The sequence below is a fragment of the Ambystoma mexicanum genome, unplaced genomic scaffold (genome assembly GCF_040938575.1).
Source record: "Ambystoma mexicanum isolate Mex_15411 unplaced genomic scaffold, UKY_AmexF1_1 Mex_scaf10, whole genome shotgun sequence".
NCBI classification, from domain to species: domain Eukaryota; kingdom Metazoa; phylum Chordata; class Amphibia; order Caudata; family Ambystomatidae; genus Ambystoma; species Ambystoma mexicanum.
Window position 1 is genome coordinate 1,410,744 of NW_027182325.1, and position 6,757 is coordinate 1,417,500.

Here is a 6,757-nt window from a genome sequence, read left to right on the forward strand (position 1 = left end):
CTCCAAGTTCAGGAAGTGAGCCATTTCTCAATTGCCTTTCAAAATTGCAAGGTCTAGCTGACTAGATGCTTAAAAGTACAAAACTCACTAGGCCCAGAGCCTACGGCCACACCACACTGATTGCGCCCGATCTCGTCTGATCTCGGAAGCTAAGCAGTGTCGGGCCTCGTTAGTACCTGGATGGGAGACCGCCTGGGAATACCAGGTGCTGTAGGCTTTTTTGTGCTCCAAGTTCAGGAAGTGAGCCATTTCTCAATTGCCTTTCAAAACTGCAAGGTCTAGCTGACTAGATGCTTAAAAGTACAAAACTCACTAGGCCCAGAGCCTACGGCCACACCACACTGATTGCGCCCGATCTCGTCTGATCTCGGAAGCTAAGCAGTGTCGGGCCTAGTTAGTACCTGGATGGGAGACCACCTGGGAATACCAGGTGCTGTAGGCTTTTTTGTGCTCCAAGTTCAGGAAGTGAGCCATTTCACAATTGCCTTTCAAAACTGCAAGGTCTAGCCGACTAGATGCTTAAAAGTACAAAACTCACTAGGCCCAGAGCCTACGGCCACACCACACTGAATGCGCCCGATCTCGGAAGCTAAGCAGGGTCAGGCCTAGTTAGTACCTGGATGGGAGACTGCCTGGGAATACCAGGTGCTGTAGGCTTTTTTGTGCTCCATGATTAGTAATTGCGCAACTTCTCAATTATTTTTCAAATTTGGTATGTTTCCAAAATAATTGTATCCCGTTTTATAGCGGAAATGTTGGACAACATCATGAGGGCTGGAGCTACCGTTTTACATAGAATTAGCATACAGGTAGTGTGTTCATGGGTAATAAATCGACTTTCACATGTAATGCAGTACAGAGAATATTGAGTCCTTCAAGAGGCATGAAAGAAAACCATTATTGTGTTGATTGTTCTCTCCACCTCCCTGCAACAGACACAGGATGGATGAATTAAAGTTATCCTACCAGACATAGGAGTCCTGAATGGGCCCACCAGTCTTATATATCTCGCCTGATCGAGCCTGATCGAGCGATGAGCGTGGTATCATGTTGCAAGTGGCTGCATGGCTTAGCTTACTAAATGCAAATGCATAAGAGTAATATTCTTAGCATTCCTAGAGCCTACGGCCACACCACACTGAATGCACCCGATCTCGACTGATCTCGAAAGTTAAGCAGTGTCAGGCCTAGTTAGTACCTGGATGGGAGACCGCCTGGGAATACCAGGTGCTGTAGGCTTTTTTGTGCTCCAAGTTCAGGAAGTGAGCCCTTTCTCAATTGCCTTTTAAAACTGCAAGGTCTAGCCGACTAGATGCTTAAAAGTACAAAACTCACTAGGCCCAGAGCCTACGGCCACACCACACTGAATGTGCCCGATCTCGGAAGCTAAGCAGGGTCAGGCCTAGTTAGTACCTGGATGGGAGACTGCCTGGGAATACCAGGTGCTGTAGGCTTTTTTGTGCTCCATGATTAGTAATTGCGCAACTTCTCAATTATTTTTCAAATTTGGTATGTTTCCAAAATAATTGTATCCCGTTTTATAGCGGAAATGTTGGACAACATCATGAGGGCTGGAGCTACCTTTTTACATAGAATTAGCATACAGGTAGTGTGTTCATGGGTAATAAATCGACTTTCACATGTAATGCAGTACAGAGAATATTGAGTCCTTCAAGAGGCATGAAAGAAAACCATTATTGTGTTGATTGTTCTCTCCACCTCCCTGCAACAGACACAGGATGGATGAATTAAAGTTATCCTACCAGACATAGGAGTCCTGAATGGGCCCACCAGTCTTATATATCTCGCCTGATCGAGCCTGATCGAGCGATGAGCGTGGTATCATGTTGCAAGTGGCTGCATGGCTTAGCTTACTAAATGCAAATGCATAAGAGTAATATTCTTAGCATTCCTAGAGCCTACGGCCACACCACACTGAATGCACCCGATCTCGTCTGATCTCGGAAGTTAAGCAGTGTCAGGCCTAGTTAGTACCTGGATGGGAGACCGCCTGGGAATACCAGGTGCTGTAGGCTTTTTTGTGCTCCAAGTTCAGGAAGTGAGCCCTTTCTCAATTGCCTTTTAAAACTGCAAGGTCTAGCCGACTAGATGCTTAAAAGTACAACACTCACTAGGCCCAGAGCCTACGGCCACACCACACTGAATGCGCCCGATCTCGTCTGATCTCGGAAGCTAAGCAGTGTCGGGCCTAGTTAGTACCTGGATGGGAGACCACCTGGGAATACCAGGTGCTGTAGGCTTTTTTGTGCTCCAAGTTCAGGAAGTGAGCCATTTCACAATTGCCTTTCAAAACTGCAAGGTCTAGCCGACTAGATGCTTAAAAGTACAAACTCACTAGGCCCAGAGCCTACGGCCACACCACACTGAATGCGCCCGATCTCGGTAGCTAAGCAGGGTCGGGCCTAGTTAGTACCTGGATGGGAGACCGCCTGGGAATACCAGGTGCTGTAGGCTTTTTTGTGCTCCAAGTTCAGGAAGTGAGCCATTTCTCAATTGCCTTTCAAAATTGCAAGGTCTAGCTGACTAGATGCTTAAAAGTACAAAACTCACTAGGCCCAGAGCCTACGGCCACACCACACTGATTGCGCCCGATCTCGTCTGATCTCGGAAGCTAAGCAGTGTCGGGCCTCGTTAGTACCTGGATGGGAGACCGCCTGGGAATACCAGGTGCTGTAGGCTTTTTTGTGCTCCAAGTTCAGGAAGTGAGCCATTTCTCAATTGCCTTTCAAAACTGCAAGGTCTAGCTGACTAGATGCTTAAAAGTACAAAACTCACTAGGCCCAGAGCCTACGGCCACACCACACTGATTGCGCCCGATCTCGTCTGATCTCGGAAGCTAAGCAGTGTCGGGCCTAGTTAGTACCTGGATGGGAGACCACCTGGGAATACCAGGTGCTGTAGGCTTTTTTGTGCTCCAAGTTCAGGAAGTGAGCCATTTCACAATTGCCTTTCAAAACTGCAAGGTCTAGCCGACTAGATGCTTAAAAGTACAAAACTCACTAGGCCCAGAGCCTACGGCCACACCACACTGAATGCGCCCGATCTCGGAAGCTAAGCAGGGTCAGGCCTAGTTAGTACCTGGATGGGAGACTGCCTGGGAATACCAGGTGCTGTAGGCTTTTTTGTGCTCCATGATTAGTAATTGCGCAACTTCTCAATTATTTTTCAAATTTGGTATGTTTCCAAAATAATTGTATCCCGTTTTATAGCGGAAATGTTGGACAACATCATGAGGGCTGGAGCTACCGTTTTACATAGAATTAGCATACAGGTAGTGTGTTCATGGGTAATAAATCGACTTTCACATGTAATGCAGTACAGAGAATATTGAGTCCTTCAAGAGGCATGAAAGAAAACCATTATTGTGTTGATTGTTCTCTCCACCTCCCTGCAACAGACACAGGATGGATGAATTAAAGTTATCCTACCAGACATAGGAGTCCTGAATGGGCCCACCAGTCTTATATATCTCGCCTGATCGAGCCTGATCGAGCGATGAGCGTGGTATCATGTTGCAAGTGGCTGCATGGCTTAGCTTACTAAATGCAAATGCATAAGAGTAATATTCTTAGCATTCCTAGAGCCTACGGCCACACCACACTGAATGCACCCGATCTCGTCTGATCTCGGAAGTTAAGCAGTGTCAGGCCTAGTTAGTACCTGGATGGGAGACCGCCTGGGAATACCAGGTGCTGTAGGCTTTTTTGTGCTCCAAGTTCAGGAAGTGAGCCCTTTCTCAATTGCCTTTTAAAACTGCAAGGTCTAGCCGACTAGATGCTTAAAATTACAACACTCACTAGGCCCAGAGCCTACGGCCACACCACACTGAATGCGCCCGATCTCGTCTGATCTCGGAAGCTAAGCAGTGTCGGGCCTAGTTAGTACCTGGATGGGAGACCACCTGGGAATACCAGGTGCTGTAGGCTTTTTTGTGCTCCAAGTTCAGGAAGTGAGCCATTTCACAATTGCCTTTCAAAACTGCAAGGTCTAGCCGACTAGATGCTTAAAAGTACAAACTCACTAGGCCCAGAGCCTACGGCCACACCACACTGAATGCGCCCGATCTCGGTAGCTAAGCAGGGTCGGGCCTAGTTAGTACCTGGATGGGAGACCGCCTGGGAATACCAGGTGCTGTAGGCTTTTTTGTGCTCCAAGTTCAGGAAGTGAGCCATTTCTCAATTGCCTTTCAAAATTGCAAGGTCTAGCTGACTAGATGCTTAAAAGTACAAAACTCACTAGGCCCAGAGCCTACGGCCACACCACACTGATTGCGCCCGATCTCGTCTGATCTCGGAAGCTAAGCAGTGTCGGGCCTCGTTAGTACCTGGATGGGAGACCGCCTGGGAATACCAGGTGCTGTAGGCTTTTTTGTGCTCCAAGTTCAGGAAGTGAGCCATTTCTCAATTGCCTTTCAAAACTGCAAGGTCTAGCTGACTAGATGCTTAAAAGTACAAAACTCACTAGGCCCAGAGCCTACGGCCACACCACACTGATTGCGCCCGATCTCGTCTGATCTCGGAAGCTAAGCAGTGTCGGGCCTAGTTAGTACCTGGATGGGAGACCACCTGGGAATACCAGGTGCTGTAGGCTTTTTTGTGCTCCAAGTTCAGGAAGTGAGCCATTTCACAATTGCCTTTCAAAACTGCAAGGTCTAGCCGACTAGATGCTTAAAAGTACAAAACTCACTAGGCCCAGAGCCTACGGCCACACCACACTGAATGCGCCCGATCTCGGAAGCTAAGCAGGGTCAGGCCTAGTTAGTACCTGGATGGGAGACTGCCTGGGAATACCAGGTGCTGTAGGCTTTTTTGTGCTCCATGATTAGTAATTGCGCAACTTCTCAATTATTTTTCAAATTTGGTATGTTTCCAAAATAATTGTATCCCGTTTTATAGCGGAAATGTTGGACAACATCATGAGGGCTGGAGCTACCGTTTTACATAGAATTAGCATACAGGTAGTGTGTTCATGGGTAATAAATCGACTTTCACATGTAATGCAGTACAGAGAATATTGAGTCCTTCAAGAGGCATGAAAGAAAACCATTATTGTGTTGATTGTTCTCTCCACCTCCCTGCAACAGACACAGGATGGATGAATTAAAGTTATCCTACCAGACATAGGAGTCCTGAATGGGCCCACCAGTCTTATATATCTCGCCTGATCGAGCCTGATCGAGCGATGAGCGTGGTATCATGTTGCAAGTGGCTGCATGGCTTAGCTTACTAAATGCAAATGCATAAGAGTAATATTCTTAGCATTCCTAGAGCCTACGGCCACACCACACTGAATGCACCCGATCTCGACTGATCTCGGAAGTTAAGCAGTGTCAGGCCTAGTTAGTACCTGGATGGGAGACCGCCTGGGAATACCAGGTGCTGTAGGCTTTTTTGTGCTCCAAGTTCAGGAAGTGAGCCCTTTCTCAATTGCCTTTTAAAACTGCAAGGTCTAGCCGACTAGATGCTTAAAAGTACAAAACTCACTAGGCCCAGAGCCTACGGCCACACCACACTGAATGTGCCCGATCTCGGAAGCTAAGCAGGGTCAGGCCTAGTTAGTACCTGGATGGGAGACTGCCTGGGAATACCAGGTGCTGTAGGCTTTTTTGTGCTCCATGATTAGTAATTGCGCAACTTCTCAATTATTTTTCAAATTTGGTATGTTTCCAAAATAATTGTATCCCGTTTTATAGCGGAAATGTTGGACAACATCATGAGGGCTGGAGCTACCTTTTTACATAGAATTAGCATACAGGTAGTGTGTTCATGGGTAATAAATCGACTTTCACATGTAATGCAGTACAGAGAATATTGAGTCCTTCAAGAGGCATGAAAGAAAACCATTATTGTGTTGATTGTTCTCTCCACCTCCCTGCAACAGACACAGGATGGATGAATTAAAGTTATCCTACCAGACATAGGAGTCCTGAATGGGCCCACCAGTCTTATATATCTCGCCTGATCGAGCCTGATCGAGCGATGAGCGTGGTATCATGTTGCAAGTGGCTGCATGGCTTAGCTTACTAAATGCAAATGCATAAGAGTAATATTCTTAGCATTCCTAGAGCCTACGGCCACACCACACTGAATGCACCCGATCTCGTCTGATCTCGGAAGTTAAGCAGTGTCAGGCCTAGTTAGTACCTGGATGGGAGACCGCCTGGGAATACCAGGTGCTGTAGGCTTTTTTGTGCTCCAAGTTCAGGAAGTGAGCCCTTTCTCAATTGCCTTTTAAAACTGCAAGGTCTAGCCGACTAGATGCTTAAAAGTACAACACTCACTAGGCCCAGAGCCTACGGCCACACCACACTGAATGCGCCCGATCTCGTCTGATCTCGGAAGCTAAGCAGTGTCGGGCCTAGTTAGTACCTGGATGGGAGACCACCTGGGAATACCAGGTGCTGTAGGCTTTTTTGTGCTCCAAGTTCAGGAAGTGAGCCATTTCACAATTGCCTTTCAAAACTGCAAGGTCTAGCCGACTAGATGCTTAAAAGTACAAACTCACTAGGCCCAGAGCCTACGGCCACACCACACTGAATGCGCCCGATCTCGGTAGCTAAGCAGGGTCGGGCCTAGTTAGTACCTGGATGGGAGACCGCCTGGGAATACCAGGTGCTGTAGGCTTTTTTGTGCTCCAAGTTCAGGAAGTGAGCCATTTCTCAATTGCCTTTCAAAATTGCAAGGTCTAGCTGACTAGATGCTTAAAAGTACAAAACTCACTAGGCCCAGAGCCTACG

The 6,757-nt window shown here is 47.3% G+C and overlaps 15 non-coding genes and 8 pseudogenes across 15 annotated transcripts in view; all 23 read left to right on the forward strand.

Moving 5' to 3' along the window:
* Positions 1 to 98: 98 nt before the first annotated feature.
* On the forward strand, positions 99 to 217 carry LOC138537003 (5S ribosomal RNA). Its single transcript, XR_011285156.1, has one exon. It is a non-coding gene; the product is annotated as a 5S ribosomal RNA (ribosomal RNA).
* Positions 218 to 323: 106 nt separating this feature from the next.
* Positions 324 to 442, forward strand: LOC138547750 (5S ribosomal RNA). The gene has a single exon (XR_011291580.1). It is a non-coding gene; the product is annotated as a 5S ribosomal RNA (ribosomal RNA).
* A 106-nt stretch (positions 443 to 548) lies between these two features.
* Positions 549 to 657, forward strand: LOC138545037 (5S ribosomal RNA; annotated as a pseudogene).
* Positions 658 to 1,120: 463 nt separating this feature from the next.
* On the forward strand, positions 1,121 to 1,239 carry LOC138541739 (5S ribosomal RNA). Its single transcript, XR_011289738.1, has one exon. It is a non-coding gene; the product is annotated as a 5S ribosomal RNA (ribosomal RNA).
* A 106-nt stretch (positions 1,240 to 1,345) lies between these two features.
* Positions 1,346 to 1,454, forward strand: LOC138546219 (5S ribosomal RNA; annotated as a pseudogene).
* A 463-nt stretch (positions 1,455 to 1,917) lies between these two features.
* Positions 1,918 to 2,036, forward strand: LOC138548926 (5S ribosomal RNA). The gene has a single exon (XR_011292717.1). It is a non-coding gene; the product is annotated as a 5S ribosomal RNA (ribosomal RNA).
* Positions 2,037 to 2,142: 106 nt separating this feature from the next.
* On the forward strand, positions 2,143 to 2,261 carry LOC138548475 (5S ribosomal RNA). The gene has a single exon (XR_011292276.1). It is a non-coding gene; the product is annotated as a 5S ribosomal RNA (ribosomal RNA).
* A 105-nt stretch (positions 2,262 to 2,366) lies between these two features.
* Positions 2,367 to 2,475, forward strand: LOC138543099 (5S ribosomal RNA; annotated as a pseudogene).
* Positions 2,476 to 2,581: 106 nt separating this feature from the next.
* LOC138537004 (5S ribosomal RNA) lies at positions 2,582 to 2,700 on the forward strand. The gene has a single exon (XR_011285157.1). It is a non-coding gene; the product is annotated as a 5S ribosomal RNA (ribosomal RNA).
* A 106-nt stretch (positions 2,701 to 2,806) lies between these two features.
* LOC138547752 (5S ribosomal RNA) lies at positions 2,807 to 2,925 on the forward strand. Its single transcript, XR_011291582.1, has one exon. It is a non-coding gene; the product is annotated as a 5S ribosomal RNA (ribosomal RNA).
* Positions 2,926 to 3,031: 106 nt separating this feature from the next.
* LOC138545038 (5S ribosomal RNA) lies at positions 3,032 to 3,140 on the forward strand (annotated as a pseudogene).
* Positions 3,141 to 3,603: 463 nt separating this feature from the next.
* Positions 3,604 to 3,722, forward strand: LOC138548928 (5S ribosomal RNA). Its single transcript, XR_011292719.1, has one exon. It is a non-coding gene; the product is annotated as a 5S ribosomal RNA (ribosomal RNA).
* Positions 3,723 to 3,828: 106 nt separating this feature from the next.
* On the forward strand, positions 3,829 to 3,947 carry LOC138548488 (5S ribosomal RNA). The gene has a single exon (XR_011292288.1). It is a non-coding gene; the product is annotated as a 5S ribosomal RNA (ribosomal RNA).
* Positions 3,948 to 4,052: 105 nt separating this feature from the next.
* On the forward strand, positions 4,053 to 4,161 carry LOC138543100 (5S ribosomal RNA; annotated as a pseudogene).
* Positions 4,162 to 4,267: 106 nt separating this feature from the next.
* Positions 4,268 to 4,386, forward strand: LOC138537005 (5S ribosomal RNA). The gene has a single exon (XR_011285158.1). It is a non-coding gene; the product is annotated as a 5S ribosomal RNA (ribosomal RNA).
* Positions 4,387 to 4,492: 106 nt separating this feature from the next.
* Positions 4,493 to 4,611, forward strand: LOC138547753 (5S ribosomal RNA). The gene has a single exon (XR_011291583.1). It is a non-coding gene; the product is annotated as a 5S ribosomal RNA (ribosomal RNA).
* A 106-nt stretch (positions 4,612 to 4,717) lies between these two features.
* LOC138545039 (5S ribosomal RNA) lies at positions 4,718 to 4,826 on the forward strand (annotated as a pseudogene).
* Positions 4,827 to 5,289: 463 nt separating this feature from the next.
* Positions 5,290 to 5,408, forward strand: LOC138538499 (5S ribosomal RNA). The gene has a single exon (XR_011286596.1). It is a non-coding gene; the product is annotated as a 5S ribosomal RNA (ribosomal RNA).
* A 106-nt stretch (positions 5,409 to 5,514) lies between these two features.
* Positions 5,515 to 5,623, forward strand: LOC138546220 (5S ribosomal RNA; annotated as a pseudogene).
* A 463-nt stretch (positions 5,624 to 6,086) lies between these two features.
* LOC138548929 (5S ribosomal RNA) lies at positions 6,087 to 6,205 on the forward strand. The gene has a single exon (XR_011292720.1). It is a non-coding gene; the product is annotated as a 5S ribosomal RNA (ribosomal RNA).
* Positions 6,206 to 6,311: 106 nt separating this feature from the next.
* On the forward strand, positions 6,312 to 6,430 carry LOC138548499 (5S ribosomal RNA). Its single transcript, XR_011292299.1, has one exon. It is a non-coding gene; the product is annotated as a 5S ribosomal RNA (ribosomal RNA).
* A 105-nt stretch (positions 6,431 to 6,535) lies between these two features.
* Positions 6,536 to 6,644, forward strand: LOC138543101 (5S ribosomal RNA; annotated as a pseudogene).
* A 106-nt stretch (positions 6,645 to 6,750) lies between these two features.
* Positions 6,751 to 6,757, forward strand: part of LOC138537006 (5S ribosomal RNA) — a 119-nt gene continuing 112 nt past the window's right edge. The window contains exon 1 of the ribosomal RNA XR_011285159.1: positions 6,751 to 6,757. This exon is cut by the window's right edge and continues 112 nt beyond it. This is a non-coding gene — a ribosomal RNA (5S ribosomal RNA).